Raw genomic sequence first — 21,510 nt, 5'->3', positions numbered from 1 at the left:
GTTTGATCAGGAGTGTTTTGATCTAGATGGTGGTTACTAGGCTGTAAAAAACATGTTCATCACAGACTGTAACATTCAACTATTACAAGGGCAGGAATCCCATCCAAAACATACAAACAGGGTGACTCTCTCTTTCCGTGAGAGCGAGATGTGATCACATTGAGTCTAACAGACATTCAGACAAACTAATGGTCAGAACTTAACAAAAACAGGCATGCTCTGGATCCACCCTGCCAATTAGGCTTAACAAAGTTAATCATGCTTCCAAAAACAGCCCTGAGAGGAGCTCAGTCACTTCTCTGTTGGCATCTTGTAAATTTTGTGCAACAAAGTGTGTGTAAATAAAGAAGCTGGGGGATTTTTTTTTCCATGACACAACACACACTAACTTATATTCACTGGCTCAAGGATGACCAGGACCAAAGCACTACATCTGGTTTCAGGCCTTTTTGCATCAACCCGGAATCGAGGTATAAGTGACAGCTGTGAAACAAAGAGATGCTGTGCTGTAGCCCAGAGCATGAGTCATGGAAGGGAGGAATATTTGTAAAGTAATGGAGCAGGATTGATGGAGGTAATGGGATAATGAGAAAGTCTGAGTAATGAACAATTCCAGTTTATTACAAGAATAATAAACTTTTGACCCCCATTGTCATCACTCATGCCGTTTACCAGGTTATATTGGAATCTGGGATTAGAAAGCAGTCCGGTGATGCAGCAGGTTCTAAATAAAGTCTGGCTGATTTGTAATGAAAGATAAAACATCGGTTGTAAATGTTCAGCAGACTTTACGGCCAGACTTCTTTTGGCCATGACTGACGTTGAGACATTTTGGGCATTTTCACGTTGCCTCAGCCGGTTTACTATCACTCATTATTTCACTTTCATTTGAAACTACTTGGGTACGAACATATTCCGATTAGAAGATTTTTGCTTTCCTTCCCCCTTTTGGAGACTGCAAGTCTCCACATATTGTGAATCAGAAAAACTCAGCAAATTCTATAAGCCACACAAAAGACTCTGTTCTCTTTAAAGTGGATGGAAGAAAGTGGAAGAAAACAGCAAACAAACAAAAACAAATGAAAAAAACAACAGTTCTAGATGAATAGAAATTTCAAAACAAAGTTATACACATGGGGGCAGCAAGGGGTTAGGGCTGTCGCCCCACAATAAGAAGCTTGTGGGTTCGGTTCCCGGCTTGGGTCCTTTCTGTGCGGAGTTTGTGTGTTCTCCCCGTGTCTGCGTGGGTTTCCTCCCACCGTCCAAAGACATGCATGTATAGGTTAACTGGGGATGTTAAATTGAATGTGCCAGATGTGAGTGTGAGTGGTTGTTTGTCTCTGTTTGTCCTTGTGTGTTGGCCCTGCGCTGGACTGGCGACCTGTTGTTCTGCCACTACAATAAACTCAAACCAGCTTCTCCTCACTCTGAGATCAGAAAAGTACACAAGCAGCTGAAAGCTAAACCTCTGAACGAGACAATGATTGGCTGTGACATCACGCTGGAGTGTGACTTCACATGACTTAAGACATCACTAGCAGAGAGGGGGGATGAGAATCGACACATAAACACACAGAAGTAAAGCAGCCAGGCTCCTTCAAAAGGTCAGCGTGGTTCTAATCTCAACTTCATTCAGGAGTTTATAGACAGAAGTAAGTGTCACGTGATAAATCAGGAGTCGTTAGAAAGAGCTGATTCTCCAGTTGAAAGAGAAATGGGCTCAAACCACTAACACTCTAAAGATTATGTTACATTTGGAAGCATATATGCGTCTGCGGCTTAATTAAATCTGCGACTAGCTCCACTGTTGACTTTCCAATGGGAAAGTGGTGTTAATCCACGTGTACACAAAATTGAATAATTGTATTTATATCTTCAACAGATGTCCCACTAGAAAACAAAAATCATCAAAACGTCATAAATCAATTTTCACCCAAAGTGTGGAACAAGACCAACCCCCCCCTTCACTTCTGTAGTCGGGATAAATCTTTATTTGGTGTTCGGTGTGAATGAATTTGAGAATGTAATCAAGGCACAAAGTATTTCCCTAGATGGCAGTAACACTGTCAGCGTGTGTGCACACAACACAGAAGTTCAACAAACTGACAAGTGTTCTTAATAAACACATCCAGTTGGTTCCAGTTTAAATAAACAGGTGGAAAGTGGACAATGGACAGTGGCAAATAACTCCCTCCTTGGAACACTTGTCGTCCATCATTTGTTATTCAAAGGTTTTTACGGGTATTTTATTGGTATTAAATATTTGCTGGGATCACAAAGGCAATACAAATAAATACCTTTTAAGGGTAACATTCAAGTGAGCCTCAATGCATATCTGTGGAGCTTTGTTTGTAGTAGATAAAATGGCATGTTTTTTTTTTTGTTTTTTTTGCATTTTTTAGAAAAGTAACAAGAGCTTGATGACTGTATAAGGGATCAGGAAAGGCACTGAGCTGGACAGCAGTCAGGTCAGGAGCTTCAGAAAAGACAAATGAGCTATTTTAGGTTCCACTTCCTGTCGAGGCAAGGACAGAGGGCTGACCCTGCACTAGACACAGCGTCACCGAAACTGGACAATTGAACACTGGGCCAACAGAGCCGGGTCTGACGAACCTGGATTTCTTCGGAGGCAACAAATAGTCCAAGCTTTTAAATCTATAGACCCAACATGGCTTGCGTCAATAGGCCAGCCTGGTGGTGTAATTCTGTGGGGCAATAGCAATAGCACTTTTTGAAAAGTACAGTCTATCTGAGCGTAGTTCCTGAGAATGTTTAACTCTTTATGGTCACTATTTATCTTCCAGTGGATAATTCCAGCAGGATAATGCTCAATGTCAGTGAGCTAAAGTCATCTCAAACTGTTTTCATGACTCCAGTACAGTGAGCATCCCCAGTCATACATCCAAATAGTGTCACCTGGTCATGTCAAGCATGTCAACATGCTTCCATTATCTGGAAGAATCCATGCCACAAAACAACTGAGGCTACATTTACTTTAGGCGAATTTAAAGAGCTTAACTTTGTCACATTCTTGTTCATGTGCTACGCCATGACTGTGTGTAAAGAGGGAGGAGGGACATGAGAGTGAAGCTAGAACATCCTGTTTGTCTCCCGGTAGCTGGCAGGAGTACAGGTCACCCCCCCCCGTTAGTGGAAACCATCTGTTCATAGAAGGGGACATAGACTCTGGGTTTAAGAAGTGGTGCTGATGTTGAAAAGCCTCAAAACGTCATCCTATTTAATGACCATCAGGGGGCAGCTCCTCTGTTTGTTAAACAAAGTCAGGTTGTAAGTCTTTTAGGGGGGTACACCCTGGACAGGTCATCAGTCCATCACAGGGCCAACACACAAAGACAGACAGAGACCAACAACCACTCACACTCACACTCAGACCAATTTAGAGTCACCAGTTAACATGATATCTTTGGACGGTGGGAGGAAACCAGAGTACCTGAAGGAAATCCACACAGGCACCGGGAGAACATGCTCCACACAGAAAGGATCCAGGCCGGGAACTAAACTCACAACCTTCTTGCTGCGAAGCAACAGTGCTAACCAATCTGCAGCTGTGCTGCTTATATTTACACATGTAAATAAATGTATAATATATTTATAATTCAAATATTAAATATTTATATACATGTATATATTTATTCCCTGCTCATATATATATATATAACTGCTCAAGCAAAGTTCGGTTGTGTGCTACAATGACAATAAAGATCTATCTATCGATCTGTGTAACCAGGAGTTCATAATACTTACATTTCTACAGTACAGTTTTTGCATCTTACTGCATATGCATGAAAATTGAGATAACTCAGCATCTACAGACAGTGACTGGGAAGCACATCCCATCTCATAGCTGCAAAAAAGAATATAAGGCACTTCGTTGTAGCTCTTCTTGTGAAACAGAGAGGCTGCCCAGCATTACAAGGATCACTGCCATCTGAGGCTCCAGGCGAGCTCCTGAAATCCTTTCTGGTCATGCATGCAGAGCCAAAATGAAGGAATGCTTGCAGTGATTATGGGCTTTGGTTGGGGATTAATTATCACTCCATGAATAATTTTGGTGAATTATACGAAAGCGGGCCAGGGACTGAGACTGGTGGTTCTGGACATTAGACATAATCTTTTTAATTACATTTAGTTTCCACTGCTGTCCAACTGAATTACAGACATTTTAAAAAATGGATTTCACATAAAATGTACACTAAGATGGTCATTTTGTATCATGTTTCACTGCAGCGTGAAAGATCTTCAGCACATTCTCAGCCTCTTCCTGAACTCTGGGGCTGGATTTCGAAGTATGCGTGCTCTCTGTCAGCAGTTTCGAGGCCAAGGATCAGCAATGTAAATGATGTGATGTTATTTTACAAAGCTGGGTTTAACATGGGCTCTTGACATGACTATGGCAATTTGAAAATCTTCTCTTTGAATGGAGTCATACTCTGCCTGTTGCATAACAAGGCACCGGGCCATTGGCACATTTACAATACAGTGTCTGTTGCTATGCTGTAGCTGAAGAGCCTGCTATCCTGGTTTATTTCCACTGGTCAGGCCCGACACAGCCGACCTACACCCTTCAAAACGATGCTGGCATGGCTCCTCACATGTTTCAAATTTGATGTAGTTACTTAGTGAGTAATGATGAATCACAAAGATCCTTACTTTCTCTATGACTTAATTTCTTTTTTTTTTTCACGCTTGTGGTGACGTTGTCCCGGGAAACAACGAACAACACATGTTGTTGAAAAATGAAAAATTGGAGGCAAGTGAGGAAGACTGGGAGTTTTCATTCATTTCATTCTCGCTCTCCCTGTGCCGCAGACATCATGTCAGAGCAAAAGTGCAGCTGCTTCCAATATCACACTAGAACTGAATGTTCTGAGCTTAGAAGTCCAATTAATCATTACAAATAAACTTGGGGAGAGCACAACAGCAGGGGAAAAAAATACAATTTCAGTGGAAAGTCATATTATGGTATTTTAAAGCCACATGACTGTCAAATGTGGGGGTGAGGACTGAGGCAGGAGATCCAGAACAAGGGTTTTAGTGAAAAAAATTATATAGTTTTAATGACAAAAACAGGAACTGTGAAGATGGATCAAGGGTAAAAAGCCAAAGACAACCACGACGAGTATCCAGCAAGGAGTAGACTGAAAACAAGACTTAATTACACAGTGACTAAACAAGGCACAGGTGAACAACATTAGGGCAGGGAAGGCAATCAACGTGAGGGAAACTGAACAAGAACAAGACTTTCAAAATAAAACAGGACGTGATCAACACAAGCATAGAAAACTCAATCCCTGACAACGGCCATCATCATTCTCACATGCATGCAGCTGCTGACCACACTCCAGTCCAGGTGCGAACTGGGTTATGTTGTTTACAGGAGCCTTCGACTTCATGCACTTGCCCATTAAACAGCTAGACAATGTTCCTGCCATCCAACACATTTCTGTCATCAGTTTAGCTTGTGTCCAAGAACTCCTCATTCTACGTACAAATTTAACTTCTGTTATGTCAGTGACGAAGAGACATTTTATGAACAAGTCTTCATAAACACTGCAACACTAGAGCAGCCATTTTACACAGAAAGGCAAGTAGGTTTCATGTGTGTAACACATTATCATGCACAGAGGTCATTCAATGTTTTTAACATTGCAATGAAAATGCATAAAATAAGAAACAATAATTGGCTAATATCTAAATAGGAGGAAGCTTTAAGGAAGCAGGAGTTTCTGCATTCTTTGTAAAGCCAGTTGCAGTTTGGGCAGATTTAATACGCACTGACAGCTGGTTCCAGTAGCAGGCAGCATAAAGCAGGCATACACAGCTTTGTTTTTCCTTTCGGCTCGCTTTTCTCAACATCTCTTTCATATATCGGCTCCTAAGTTACATATCAGACTTTTCACAGGCCAATGCTCCTCTGTGCTCTCCATCTATAGTCTGGCTGCCATTAGGTGCTGCACAGGTAAGCGTGAAGTGAGCTCATCAGAGATTGTTTCCTACAATTCCCAATTGATGGGAACAATGCTGACAGGAGCAGCGAGAGTGGAACAAAATACTCAAGCCGCAGGCCATAAAACCAAGACAATGGGCTGTAAAAATGCTGGATTGTCACATAGACCTAAAGGAAACAGTGTATCCGGGTAATAATTCTTGGTGTGCTCATAGCTATGGTTTAACCCTTCCATGTTACATACAGTACAGGCCAAAATTTTGGACACACCTTTTCATCCAAATGAATAGGAAAGTGTGTCCAAACTTTTGGCCTGTACTGTACACAAAGTCATTTAATCTACTGCATTGCCTTTTGGCAATGTGAAGGAAATCTCTTCCGCAACATCATCTCAAAGCTAATTACAACACGTGTCATATCAAAACAAGCACACAGCTTCAGGCAAATAAGGTTAGGGAGCTAATGTGGGGGTGTTTTTTAACAAAGCCTCCCCTCTGCTGCCAGGAGGTGGTGATATGAATTCAAACAACAGTCAGTTTAAACCATTTGAATAAGATGTCATTAAACTTAAACAAATTTCATTTATTTACTTATTGGAAGGAATTTGTAAAATGCGCTAGCTTTTTCTTAAAATTTCAGTATAAGTTTAAATATGAGGCAACCAATCAAATGGTTTTATTTAGGTCCAAGGTAGAGGTGAAGGTGCTTTTTACCTTTAAATTAACACTGACTTAGCACTGACTTAGCACTGACTTATTATTAAAATTGTCCTCTGACTGGGCTCTTTGTTTGTGAATTCTGGGAATCATGTCCAAACCTTAACTTTGCGCCGGTCCAGAGACCAACCAGAGCCCTCTCCAAATCTGCGGTGTTCCAGAAAGTTTTACAAGACTCCCAGTGCCAATTCACCAAACCCTGTTCTATGAAAGTTTATTTATTTATTATTTTTTTTTTTTGTACTTTTGATTATTCCACTGAGCAGTTCCAGTATGAGACTTCCTTTTCTTGGCAATAATGACCCATTTTGCAGTTTGCCTTGTTGTTGATGCATTATGCAGAGCTTGTGGGATCCAAGATAAAACCTGTTTTTAAAAAAAAAAGTATAAAAAAGAAAGGCTGACGTCTGAGAGGTTTCAGCAACAATGGCCTTTGGCTGTAAAAAGGCACCTTGCACAGGGGGACATCCAATAGTGGCGCTGCAGCAAGCTACTGTTGCACTGGATTTATGATTTGGTGCGTTAGAGATGTATTTTGACATAATGAATAATATAATTGCAATTACACGACCTCCACGGTGACACAAACAGCATTGTTGCCAAAGGGGATGTGTGGACAAAGGCACATTTTCCTCTCCAATCATCAGTTAATAAAGCACTGTTTGTTAGCAACACTGTGAGAATCCGGCATCTCGCCTGTGATGGGACTGGTTTCCCTGGCCTTGAGTATGCTGACTAACAAGCAATGAAAAATTATTGTCACTTTTTGTTTAACAAGAGCTGGCACCCATATTTGGATAGCAGTTCAAGGCTGTTTGAAAGCCAGAGGCCCACAGGGTGCGACATGACCAGCTATAAATACCCAACAGGTCACACGTGTAATGTTTCTATGGTTTTCTTCACATGGCAAAGAAATACAAGAAGTACTGAGAGCGATGACATATTTGTAACGGCAAGAGATTTAGACTCTGACTCATGGAAATAAACGGTATGCTGTAATTAACAGGGGATGGTGATTGTTTTAGGGCAGCTAAGGATTACAATGCAGGACACTGTTTGTGGGGTTTAGTTTTCTTTAATTAATTATTTGTAAGTTGCTGGAATGTCATCACTGCTTATCTATCAATCTAGCCAGGTGAATACCCTCAGCCAGCGTTTACGAGACAAAATCTTTTCATGATTTTCCAAGAAGTCAACTGTTAAGATTCCTTTGGTGGCACTTGAAAAAGGAGACATTAACACGACAATCAAAAATAAAATGGAGTCAGAGTATGTGCAACACAAAGAAAACTGTTTATTAAACAACAACAATAAAAAGAAAACTATTAACAAAGGATCACACTTGTGGAGGAGGGTGGGACAAGGTGGTTGCACCGAATAAAATTAGATAAACACAATAAAACTAGGCCTAACTGTCTCAACCAAAAATAAATACAGAAGCAGCACCAACCCTAAAACCTAGTGTGTCTCACAAATGAAAAATGTACAGGGGACCCCATCTTACCTATGTCCACAAAACTTTTTTAAGTAACTGAGGTAACTCAAACTGCATTTAACACCATGTGCAGCAGCTCTAGCAGGCAGAGAGGAGAAAAGCTGCGCAACCTCTGCAGTTATGGTCCCTTTATGGGAGAGCCCTGGATTCTACAGGTGCAGGCCAATCAGCTTGATGGCACCTGGAGCGCAGACGGAGGGGAGAGAGAGAAAACCAGAAGGAAGAACCCCCCCACATACAGTACAGGCCAAAAGTTTGGACACACTTTCCTATTCATTTGAATGAGAAGGTGTGTCCAAACTTTTGGCCTGTACTGTACAAACACACTTGCACTATGCCCCTGCCTGGCATGTAACACAACCTAGAAAACACGAAACCGAAGCAGGACAGCTCAGGTTTAAGGTGTCAGCAACTCCGTCCAATGCCAAGGCTCCACCTTCGAACCTCACAATTCATGAAAGAAAAGCTGTGGTGTCTCTGAACAAGGACAAGAACATCACCACCCTTCCAGCTAACAAAGCGAGATGCACAGTGATCCTAAACACCAGTGACTACCGCTCCAAGGTCTCCGCTCTACTGAACGACACAAATACCTATGAAATACTGAAACAGGTTACAAAAAGAAGGTCACTGAATGCCTCCCAAAACTACAACAAGATGGAGTCCTTGACCGGCCGCAGTATCTCCGTCTCTATCGCCAAGACACCATCCCATGCCTATTAGGACTCCCCAAAATCCACAAAGAAGGGGTACCACTCAGACCCATTGTAAGTAGCATAAACTCTGTAACTTACAATATCGCAACATCTTAGCCCCGCTGGTTGGGAACACACCACATCACATCCAAAACTTGCTGGACTTCGTGAACAAAATCAAAGGCTTAACAATAGAACAAGATGAAACCATGGTGTCATACAATGTGACCTCCTTATTCACCTGCATCCCTACCGTGGAGGCAGTGGAAACTGTGAGGCAGCGCTTGGAACAGGATAACACTCTACAAAACAGAACCAATCTCAAACCAGACCAGATCTGTCAGTTATTAGAGCTATGCCTCAACACCACTAATTTCCAGATTAACAGCAGATTCTACAGACAAAAGCACGGCTGTGCTATGGGCTCAGCGGTGTCCCCCATTGTCGCCAATTTACACATGGAAATGGTCAAGCACAAGGCCCTAAACTCATATAAAAGAACACCTCAAAGTCATTGGTTTAGGTATGTGGATGACACCTGAGTGAAGATCAAAATCCAAGATGTACAACCCTTTACTGAACAAGTCAACTCAGTGGACAAAAACATCAAGTTCACCAGAGAAGATGTCAAAGACAACTACTTACCGTTTTTGGACTGTGATGTTCACTTTGATGAGGAGTCTCCACATTGGGGTATACAGGAAAGCCACACACACAACACCAACACCTCCTTTTTGACTCACACCATCCACTGGAGCACAAACTGGGAGTTTTCAGAACCTTGCAACACAGGGTGGATAATGTACCAACCTCCACTTGGGCCCAAGCAGAGGAACATAAACATCTGAAGGGAGCCCTGAAAACTTGTTGCTATCCAAGTTGGAGATTTGGAAAGACAGCTGCACGCTCCAGAAAGAATACCAACATGGATGCTGCTGAGAAAACCGAAGACAAACGCAAGAACATTGTCATGCCATACGTGTCTGGCGTCTCAGTAAAACTCAGGAGGATTTTGAACAAACATCAAATCCCTGTAAGTTTCAAACCCAGTAACATTCTCAGGCAAAAACTGGTACATCCCAAGGACAAGATACCACACAACCAAAAAAGCAACCTGGTATATGCTGTCCAATGCAGTGAAGAATGAAAGGACTTATACTGGGGAGACTTCTCAGGTCCAGTCTCAGCTGTCTATTCCCACCTAAAGGAAAAGGCACACTCCTTTGAAGACAGCAATGTCAAGATCTTGGACAGAGAGGGACAGATGGTTTGAAAGAGGAGTAAAAGGAAGCCATCTATGTCAAAGTGGAAAAACCATTCCTTAACATTGGAGGGGGATCTGCGACACCACCGATCTCCCATTTAAAATGTCGCCCTTTCATCTGTACCCAGGAGAATTAACAACTTAACCTCAGACGACTCTCACCAGACACCTGACCCATCGACTGTCGTTCACATGTGGCCACAATAATGGCCAATAGAAACCAACACTTTCACAGCTACTTTTTGGTGAGCACACCCACAGAGGCTAAATATCTGGGTCCTTCTCCACTGCCTTGGTCAGACTAGGGCGGCTAGTTAGACCAAACAAAATGAACTGATGAAGCCCCTTGGATAAGAGGTGAAACGTCTTCAACGTCTTCTTAGACAAATACAAGTGAATTTTGACACAGAGAACCTAGATACAATAATCAATTCAAAGCCTGCTGGTTGACGTGGAAACCCAGAGGAGTGGGGATAACACTGCCTGTGCCACTCCCTGTGTCTATATCTTTGATTGGATATCTGTGATATCTCCATTTTAAAATAAAACTGGGGATGAGGCCATTTTCAACCATTATGCAGCTACTGTAGACTGTGGAGCTATGGGAAAGACAAACCCAATGGACATTTTAAACAACAGCAGGCTCCTTTTTTGAAAGAGCCAACTTCCTGACCTTAGAAAAGAAAAGAAATGAGAAAGAAATGATTGCTTGGTGAGCAGGCATTTCTCTCTACACTGGAAAGTAAACAGAACTGTGCGATTAACCATAACAGCGCTGACAAATGGCTACTTTAGAAGTGAAGATTACATTAGGTTTTTGATTTTTAATGATGCTCCCTGGAAACTTATCATTGTTATTACGAGCCCATTCTTCAGTAGTTTAGTTGTTTTTCTTTTGCAGGCAGCTGTTCATTAATTTTCACTAAAGGAGTGAGTTTGCATCATCATCATTTGAGAAGACAGCTGTTCTGTGGAAATTTGAGCAACCAGATGTGGAGAGCTCATTTCCTTTTGCACACCTCTTATGTCAACTTAAAAACCAAGCTTCTTGTATTCCAGGTATTCCAGAAAGAATACCAACATGGATGCTGCTGAGAAAACCGAAGACAAACGCAAGAACATTGTCATGCCATACGTGTCTGGCGTCTCAGTAAAACTCAGGAGGATTTTGAACAAACATCAAATCCCTGTAAGTTTCAAATCCAGTAACATTCTCAGGCAAAAACTGGTACATCCCAAGGACAAGATACCACACAACCAAAAAAGCAACCTGGTATATGCTGTCCAATGCAGTGAAGAATGAAAGGACTTATATACTGGGGAGACTCCTCGGGTCCAGTCTCAGCTGTCTATTCCCACCTAAAGGAAAAGGCACACTCCTTTGAAGACAGCAATGTCAAGATCTTGGACAGAGAGGACAGATGGTTTGAAAGAGGAGTAAAAGGAGCCATCTATGTCAAAGTGGAAAAACCATTCCTTAACAGGGGAGGGGGATCTGCGACACCACCGATCTCCCATTTAAAATGTCGCCCTTTCATCTGTACCCAGGAGAATTAACAACTTAACCTCAGACGACTCTCACCAGACACCTGACCCATCGACTGTCGTTCACATGTGGCCACAATAATGGCCAATAGAAACCAACACTTTCACAGCTACTTTTTGGTGAGCACACCCACAGAGGCTAAATATCTGGGTCCTTCTCCACTGCCTTGGTCAGACTAGTGCGGCTAGTAGACCAAACAAAATGAACTGATGAAGCCCCTTGGATAAGAGGTGAAACGTCTTCAACGTCTTCTTAGACAAATACAAGTGAATTTTGACACAGAGAACCTAGATACAATAATCAATTCAAAAGCCTGCTGGTTGACGTGGAAGCCCAGAGGAGTGGGGATAACACTGCCTGTGTCCACTCCCTGTGTCTTATATCTTTGATTGGATATCTGTGATATCTCCATTTTAAAATAAAACTGGGGATGAGGCCATTTTCAACCATTATGCAGCTACTGTAGACTGTGGAGCTATGGGAAAGACAAACCCAATGGACATTTTAAACAACAGCAGGCTCTCTTTTTTGAAAGAGCCAACTTCCTGACCTTAGAAAAGAAAAGAAATGAGAAAGAAATGATTGCTTGGTGAGCAGGCATTTTCTCTCTACACTGGAAAGTAAACAGAACTGTGCGATTAACCATAACAGCGCTGACAAATGGCTACTTTAGAAGTGAAGATTACATTAGGTTTTTGATTTTTAATGATGCTCCCTGGAAATCTTATCATTGTTATTACGAGCCCATTCTTCAGTAGTTTAGTTGTTTTTCTTTTGCAGGCAGCTGTTCATTAATTTTCACTAAAGGAGTGAGTTTGCATCATCATCATTTGAGAAGATAGCTGTTCTGTGGAAATTTGAGCAACCAGATGTGGAGAGCTCATTTCCTTTTGCACACCTCTTATGTCAACTTAAAAACCAAGCTTCTTGTTTATATGAGTGCTGTGTATATGAGTAAGAAGACATGTTGACACCACATACTAAGTTAGTTGGTGAAATCTAGAGGGTTAGATGCGTCATTACTGTAAGTGCAATAAGCAAGAAACACAGTGTTCACGCAGTTTTGGGTTCTATTTAAACAGTTCAAGGCATATTTGTGAAAAACTTCTTGTTAAATGGATGTGTGTTCTTCTATGTAGTCTTTCCGAGTAAATGGAGAGTTTTAGAAATAATGTAGAGTAAACTGAGTGCTTTACACAGAACTAGTTCCTATTCCTGGTGAGCTGATCACATATTGTGACTGACCAGTGAGCCCAGTCCTGACACACACAGTGGCTCTGCTTTCATTGACGAAGGGGGAAGGGTGGACTGAATCGTAAGCACAGATCCATGGAGCACAAGCAACTTGAAACACAGCAGTGGATGCAAGATACTGACATAAATTCATCTTTGGTTCATTTTATGTGTGCGGAGCCTGAGCTGCCTGAGTATATATATATATATATATATTGTCAGCACATTCTGAATGTGTCTAACAGGGGAAAAAAAAGTACACAGATCAGGCATAACATTATGACCACCTTCGCTGCCAAATCAGCCCTGACCTGTTGAGGCCTGGACTGCACTAAAGCCTGAAGCTGTGCTGTGGTATCTGGTACCAAGATGTTAGCAGCAGATCCTTGAAATCATAAGGTGGGACCTCCATGGATCTAACTTGTTTGTCCAGCACATCCCACAGATGCTTGATTGAACTGAGATCTGGGGAATTCCGAGGCTAAGTCAACATCTCAGTCTCATTGTTGTGCCCCTCAAACCATTCACAAATGGCACGGCTACTTATCCTGCCAAAAGAGGCCACAGCCATCAAGGAATAGCTTACCGTTGCCATGAAAGGATCTGCAAAAATACTAGGTAGGGTAAAGGTAGGATCTGGATGGCAGGACCAAAATTTCTCTGCAGAACACTGCCCAAAATAACTCTGCCAGCTTGCCAGTGTATCCTGGTGCCATATGTTCCCCAGGTAAGAGACACACATGCACCCAGCATTTCACATGATATAAAGAAAACGTGATTTATCAGCCCAGGCTACCTTTTTACATTGGTAAGGCGTTTGTTATCCCCACCATCCACAGACAGCAGGTTTAGGTTAACATGTGACATTAAATTATCCGTAGGTCTGAGTTTGAGTGTGAGTGGTTGTTTGTCTCTGTCCGTCTCTGTGTGTTGGCCCATCGATGGGCTGGGTATACCCCGCCCTCACTCGGAACATTGGCCAGGATTGTCTCCAGCATTCCGACAACCCGGAAACAGATTGGCAGCAGAAAGTGAGTGTGTGTTAATGCAGTTCACATTTGTACATTGTGGTCTTTTCAAATTTGTTCATATGATCTCTTTCATTGCCCTGTGTATCCTCAGCTGCTGTGTTCTGTGGTCGACTCAAGCTTTTCCAAATTTTCAATGTTCTCTTTTTCTGTTTCTTGTTTTTATCAAATTCTACATGGGACTACAGATGTTATCGCAAACTTGAACTGACTTGGTGACACTAAACTGAACTGTCTCATGCTCACTTACTGCTATTCCCACAAGTTCTTCCCAAAAGGAAGATGCCTCACAAATGATATTTTATGCTGACTTGAGTCTGACCTGAGTCTGAGGTCAAGAGAATCCCTTGAGGAGAAATGTGCTTTGTGTCTTCATTATATCTGGAGTGGAATATTAATCATCAATAGTTTATAAATGTCATTTTTTTTCTCCAGACAATACATTGTTAATGTCTCTTCCGTGATCATTTCCATTTCCATGACGTCAAATTTTCTGGATGAAAAAATTAGAAATACAAATACATTTTTTGTAATCCATCAAACACTTAAAAAGAACTGCCCATTCCCTCTCACACCCTGTCTACTCAAGATTGCGCAAGTATTCATTGATACATAGTGAGTAGTGATCCTGGCCAGACAGAAGGAGCACGTCACGGTTGACACCAAAAGCCTGCCAGTAATGTTTTCACACAGCACATCTGTCCTTTATGCAGAATGCTTTCCACTGATTTTTTTTTTTTTCCCACTGCTATCATAAAACTCAAATGCGATTCAGTGTCCTGGAGCTTACAGGACACAATGCACATGGAAATGCTTATGCTTCTCAAGGGAAAACTTCAAGTTGGCGATACTGACCGCAAATCATAATTGCGTTAACTCCTGGTCTGACTTTCCAAAGAAAATATTGTGTTCGGCTTCGAGACATATCTCAACAACAGCCATTGACTATGTAACATTTTATAAGCATGTCAAGTAGGAGAGAGTGAGGGACGTCATACTGCAGATCCTGTTCGGTTTATTAGACTTTAGCCAACACTGAGGTAGATTCCACAGTGATGAAAAGTGTTTCCATAAATAACGAATGAATGACCCTTGGACCATGACGTTAATACACATGAAACCAAAAAGTCATGAAAACCACAAATGTCTCCACAAAGCAAAATATTGACTTCTTTGGTCTCGCAACATCAGGACGCTGGAGTCACCAAGTACAGCAAGGAAGTATCAATTCCTTTTTGTTTAAGCTTTGAAAAAAAAAAAAAAAAGTTCTCTGTTTTAAAGTTTCCATCACCACGGGGCAAATGGACCGCACTTAGATAAAACCTTTCTACTCTCTCTGACCACTCAAATTGCTTCACATTGAAAGCCACACTCATTCATACAGCTATCAGTTTGATTCATTGACATTTCTCCGTACATGCAATGGGACACTGCATACAGGAATTGTTAATAGTGAATTAAGTTATGTTTATTTTGCTAAATGTTGAAAAAAATTAAATAGCAGTCCATCAGTCCTACACACCGCATCCATGGTAACATAACAGTTCCTGTTTCTTTCAAGAATTTCGCTTATCTCTTGAGTGGGCATTGGACAAGAGTTGTGGCAAGTCACCAGCTTTTCACAGGATTGTTTGAAGTGTTTATTTACTACGTACAATTTTCAATTCCAATTTCAATCCAAAGCTTTTGAATGACTGTCTGGACTTCTCTGCTTTATTGCTGACTCGTTTTTGTGCTTTCTCATTTCCATCGCACAATGGCCAGGCGTGTCTCAGTGTGATCACAGTCCAGGATCTGACTCCTCTAACTCAGTGGGGATTGCAGACAGCACCCCTGCTTAATCAAATGAGTCATACACAACTGTGGTAACACAGTCATCTATGACGAGGCGGCTTACATCATGAAGGATTTGCTGCTCAATTAGTAAGGTTTTTGCAATCGCAGCTGCTGAGGTCCTCTAGTGAAATGATTGAGCTGATGACTAATACAGGAACATCTTCTTTTAGATGGAATATTGAAATGGGACTTTCAATTGTTTGCATTGTCCATTTGCAGTCTTTATGAACTCACACAAATGTCAGTTTGTTACCGTACCTTGGATGCATCAGTGATGTTTCTTGAGATCATTAGAGCATCAGGACCATCAGATCACAACGTGTGTCCAAGGAGTTCTTCCCAAGCTACTTCAATAAAATAACATGAATGATATTTATATTTTTACAGCTTAAACACAGTGAAACTAACTTAGTCATGTTGGATAACACATCACTAAATGAGTGTAAACCTGGTCCATAACTGTGGCTTTGAGGGAGAACGGGGGATACAGACGGTCATGGGTACTTTTTAAAGAAAATAGAAGATCCGAGTAGCATGTAAAAAAACAAACCAGGAGCAACCACCATCAGACATGAACAAGCGCTCTTACTTTACTCTCACTACAAGTTTGTTGCGAAGTGTACCAGGTTTTGATCAAGTCTTGTCATTTCTGCTTTCTCCACTGTTATTTTCTATTAACAAAAAATAATAATAATTCTTGACATATTGAAAAAGTTGTTTTTCAGTATTTTAAACCATCAGCTTTGTTTTCTCTTTAATCTCCAGCTGCAATTTAAAAACATTTTGATCCAACTGATTAAAAGTGAAGAGGTCTTATATTTTATACTGATGACTTACTCTTGCAGGTGGTGACTCATCACCATCTCATGTTCCTTCATGAATTCGGAATTACAGCTCATCTCCATGAACTTCATGCCGCACCATGTTCCTTATTTGGTGCTATAAAAATAAATCTGATTTGATTTGATTTGATTTGACTTGGAGAGAAAGGTTGGACCTGTCAACAAAGTGAAGAAATGCAGCTGCCACATCTGCTCCCTCTTGTTAAAATAATACATGTTTTGACTTTGTTTGGATGGTCCATCATTATCAGCCTGGTAACACCTTTGATTGACTGATTGATTGATTGATCACCTCAGTGAAATTTCACCTTTGGTTTCTTGCAAACAAAGTACAACACCTAAAGGTCCCAGCAGATGGAACATTTTGATTGAGTGAGTGAAAGAATAAAGCTCATGTTAAACTACCTGTCTGATAGTCCTGTTTCCATGTTAATTTTAAAAGTCAGTATGTCCCTTTTTTTCTTTGAAATTTTACTCCTCCGTAACTCTGTTTTGTGTGTCCACTGTTTCTCCCACATTTTTCTGAACTTTCTATTGCTCTTGAAAATATTTGGCGGTCCCTTCCTTGGGCAGTTCCTGTAGTAAAATATAAAAATAATTTTATCAGCACAAGAATGAGATAAGCTCTTGCCCGCAGTTTATACCATGAAGATTTCCAGCTTCTTAGTACTGAGGCCTCGCTGAGCCAACCAACTGTTGGATGCCCCAGCGTCTCCGTCTCCTGTAGCTCTTAGATAGACTTGAGAACATAAATAAAAGGAAACAGAGCCAGGAACCGGTGTGTTTACCAGACATGAGAGCAGGCCAAGGAGCATACAGTGAAACATGGCAAGCATTTAGAGAGGATTTTGTTTATTTAGTCGCTCAATTGTTGGCAAACTATAAAGGGACTGAAGGCCTGCTTAAGATGTCAGCTTGTAAATGCATTGTTGTTAGCATGTCATGAGATGAGTCACAGCTTTGGAAACAACAACTCAGGTGCTAAGTGACCATGAAACCATGGAGCACATTGTATGCAGTGTATGCATTTCCTTGCAAAGTAAAGTAGTATGTTCTGTATTGTTTGGAGTTTTTTTCATGTTCAGCCTCTCTGAGAGATAAATGCACATTAAATCGACCATTAACTCACTTAATAGCTACTACTATGGTGCATTCTACGGACAATACACATGCTGAATTAACTGGCATTGTGTTAGTAATCATCTATTTGGGATTTTCCATATAATGCTCAATTTCTCATTCTTATGCAAATATTTGATATTATGTTGTTCTGGCCAAAGGATTGTCTCTGGAAACCTTAGAAGAGATGTGCTTTTGTTCCCCAGACACATCTTTCTGGCTCTTGTAAAGTTTGTGTCTTCCACTCTGCAACATATTTTCTAATCCTCAACATATCAGTGTTACTATCTATACTTGATGTGTTCATGATGTTGTAATAGATTTATTTTCCATCACGCTATGCAGCTTTTAGCACCTTTCAACACATTGCTATGATATTATTGGCTGCAATCGTACTTCTTTGTACAAAACTGAACTGAAAGGACAGTGAAAACTACTCTTCCTTTCATCAGGTGGTAATCAGCAGGGTTCCAAATGAATGCTAATGTTGCCTCCTAGCTGGTAAATAAATGCCATTTTGTTGCCATCTTTACTATGTAAAAGATCAGTATATGCCAGAGTTTACAGCTTGTTTCTGCTGCCCTGAAGTGGGACTTCTTTAAACATCCTTTTCATTCTTCATTTGTTCAGAGCAAAAACATCCATTTGAATCAGCAGAAGAGGTGGAATATAAATCCATAAAAAGGAAGTTAAATCTCACAGTGATAAAACAGGCAGTTCAATGAAACTTGATTTGAGAACTCACTCACAGTAGCCCAGAGCATCTCGGATCGTCATTTTCAATCATCAGCTTCAATCTATGAAGACGCTTATGCTGGATTTTTCAAAAAAGGACAGCAAGAAGAACTCTCCGTTACTGGTTTTTTGTGGACACTGGGGTATCCAAAAAGTATCGGCTCATTTTCTCATGGGCTCCATTTTCATTGTCTTTAATCAGAATAATCCTGCTTAATGTCCTTTCATTATCAAATCTGTGTGCTTATGTTCAGACGAAGCTTCCTCTGCTTCTGTTCACTTATCACACCATGCCACACCAACATAACTCCACCATTGTCCTCAAACGATATCAGGGCACTTTGGGCATTACAGCTCAACCGTGAGTTTGTTTTACCTCACTGCCTTCGCAACTCTAATGCTGTTGCTCAACCTTTCCATTTGTCTTTGTCCACTGATTGTTGTCCCTGCCGCCCTTGAACGTGCTGCAATGCTTATGTAGGAATCCGCCCAAATTTCTTAGCCTCTAAACACAAACTGTGCCAGAACGAGAACCTTTTTCCTCATGTTATTTTATCCTACTAATTATTTTATCTTATCCTCATTTTTCTGCTCAGTGTGACGGATATTTATTGATTCCTTTGGCTGCTTTTGGCATATGTAATGATGGCATTTTCTGCCATGGTGGTGTGGTTCAGTACACTGGAAGTGAATCCAGGAAACCAGATGAGTTGATTGCTATTTTACATATATTAAAAAAAAATCACACATATCCCCTGGAGTGCCCTCAAGTACCACCATTTGAGAACCACTGCCTTAAACAACATATCGAGGAAGACATACAGCCTTCCCAGCATACTCCCCACGGAGGGTTTGACAGGTGTCTGGCTGTGAGGGAAAATTAAGCAATGGTACTTAAACAAACACCAAGAGGACTCACAGGCCAAATGAATCCCACCAGGAGCAGATACACTGATGAAAATATTAGAAAAACGCACATCTAGAAATCCCCATAGGATATTGTTTTCCAGCTGAATTTCTAGGAAGCTTGTGGAGAGACTAATCTATGTAGCTGGGTTATTTCCCATCCAAAAATATAAATTCAGTTGTCCTATTTGTACTTCATCTTTATCTATACCCATAGAGACAGAGCACAGGAAGTACGGGAATGGATTCCCTGCAAGAGGACACAACTTAATACAAGAGCATGTGCTGTGCAGATTTAGAGTCATGGCTAAGTCATGATTTACACAAGGCAAACGTTCACACACACAATCTGGCAGCTGACACATGTTTAGTTAAATGCTCTACTTTCAGTAGGAATTTTAAAACTGGTGGATTCCAGTAAATCTCTTCTTTTCACACTGACCCCTGAGCTCATGAAAGGTCCTTGTATCTATTTGGTATATCCCAATATGTAAGCATGGGACTGAACACTGAGCGGTTCGGAGTTATATGTATAGCTCTGCTCTGTAGAGGCAGTTTTTCCTTCCACAAAAATACCTTAATTATTCTCATTTGGTTAGTTAAGTATGAATATCAGACAGGTTAACACAGTCTTGGTGCCACATCTGGGAAATGCATTCCATAAAGACTTAATCAGAACTTCAGCTGAGATTTCAGTCTGACCTGTGGCATTTTGTTGCATGTCAGCCTCTCTCTCCCCCTTTTCTCCAAAAATTTCCTGTCTCTCTGTCTCTTTCCTGTTGTTGCTATCCACATAAGTACCACTAAAATATCTTGAAATGAAAAAGAAGGTTTTTGTCAATACAACAGACATTTTCCAGGTCTATAATCCTCCTAGATTGCAGACCTTTATTCTCACGCTTTCATTCAGTTGTCGGTAGCTTTAAAAGCCTCCCAGGCCTCATCCATCGGTTTGTGAGCTGATGCTACAGGCTCCTCAGCATTGGCTTCACTTTCTGGAGATGGAGTAATAACTTATATATACAGTCTATAGGTCAAATGGGTCCATTCTGACTTTTGTGCTCTTGTGTGTAGAACAAAAGGTTAATAAATTACGAGAAATTGAATAAACAATTAGGAGTTGAACATGTGGAACAACAAGTGGAAACAGCCGGCCTTGCATAAGATGAAAAATGAAGAGAGGGAGCGAGAAGGTTATTTATATATACTGTACCTTCCAAAAGCCTGGGTTGTTTTTTCTTCTTTCTGGGGTCACAGGAAGTTCGACATATTTCTGTCAGCACGCCAGGGTGGGCTCCTCAGGGGGGCAGTCTTATTCAGTGCAGCAGTGTGGAGAACAGAAAAGCACTGTTCCTGTCAGTCGCTGTTCCAGGTGGGACTGGGTGGAGCCAGGAGGAAGGCTGGAGGGAAACGCTGGTGTTACTGGACTTCGGAAAGAGGCACAGGGGATGCTGAGTTAATGCCACTGCCAACACAATGATTTTCCTGGCAATCACTCAAATTTTGCTTTCTTGGGAACTGATACAAAAGCTACTGTCCTGACACTTTGCAACATGAATTATGCTCGTACAATATGTCTCGGCTCCTTTCTTGTTGTTGAGTTTTCGTTCATTCATCTTCTACCGCTCACCTGTTTCTGAGTCACGGGGGGTGCTAGAGCCAATCCCAGCTCACACTAGGTGAGGACGGGGTCGCCATGGACAGGTCGCCAGTCCATCACAGGGCCAACGCACAGAGACAGACAGAGACCAACAACCACTCACAGTCAGACCTACAGACAATTTAGAGTCACCAGTTAACCCAAACATGATGTCTGTGGACGTGGGAGGAAACTGGAGTACCCGGAGGAAACCCACAAGTCCCAGGCCCCAGCACAAACCCCGTGGCACCACTGCCAAGTCTTCATGTAAGACTATGTAGCTTGAGCATAACAGCAGAATTGGGCCAGAAATTGAAAATTAGAAGATTCAATTAAAACTACAGCAGAAACACCATATAGAACAACACAACACCAGTTTCTACTTTGAACTTTGACTTTGACGTTAAAGTCCTCTACTCTTTAGCTATGCTGCTATAGGCCTAGGCTGCTGGGGGAAGGACTGAGCTTCTCTCTTCTCTCTCTCTCTC

The sequence above is a fragment of the Echeneis naucrates genome, chromosome 24 (assembly GCF_900963305.1).
Source record: "Echeneis naucrates chromosome 24, fEcheNa1.1, whole genome shotgun sequence".
Lineage (NCBI taxonomy): Eukaryota > Metazoa > Chordata > Actinopteri > Carangiformes > Echeneidae > Echeneis > Echeneis naucrates.
This window is presented reverse-complemented; position numbering follows the sequence as displayed.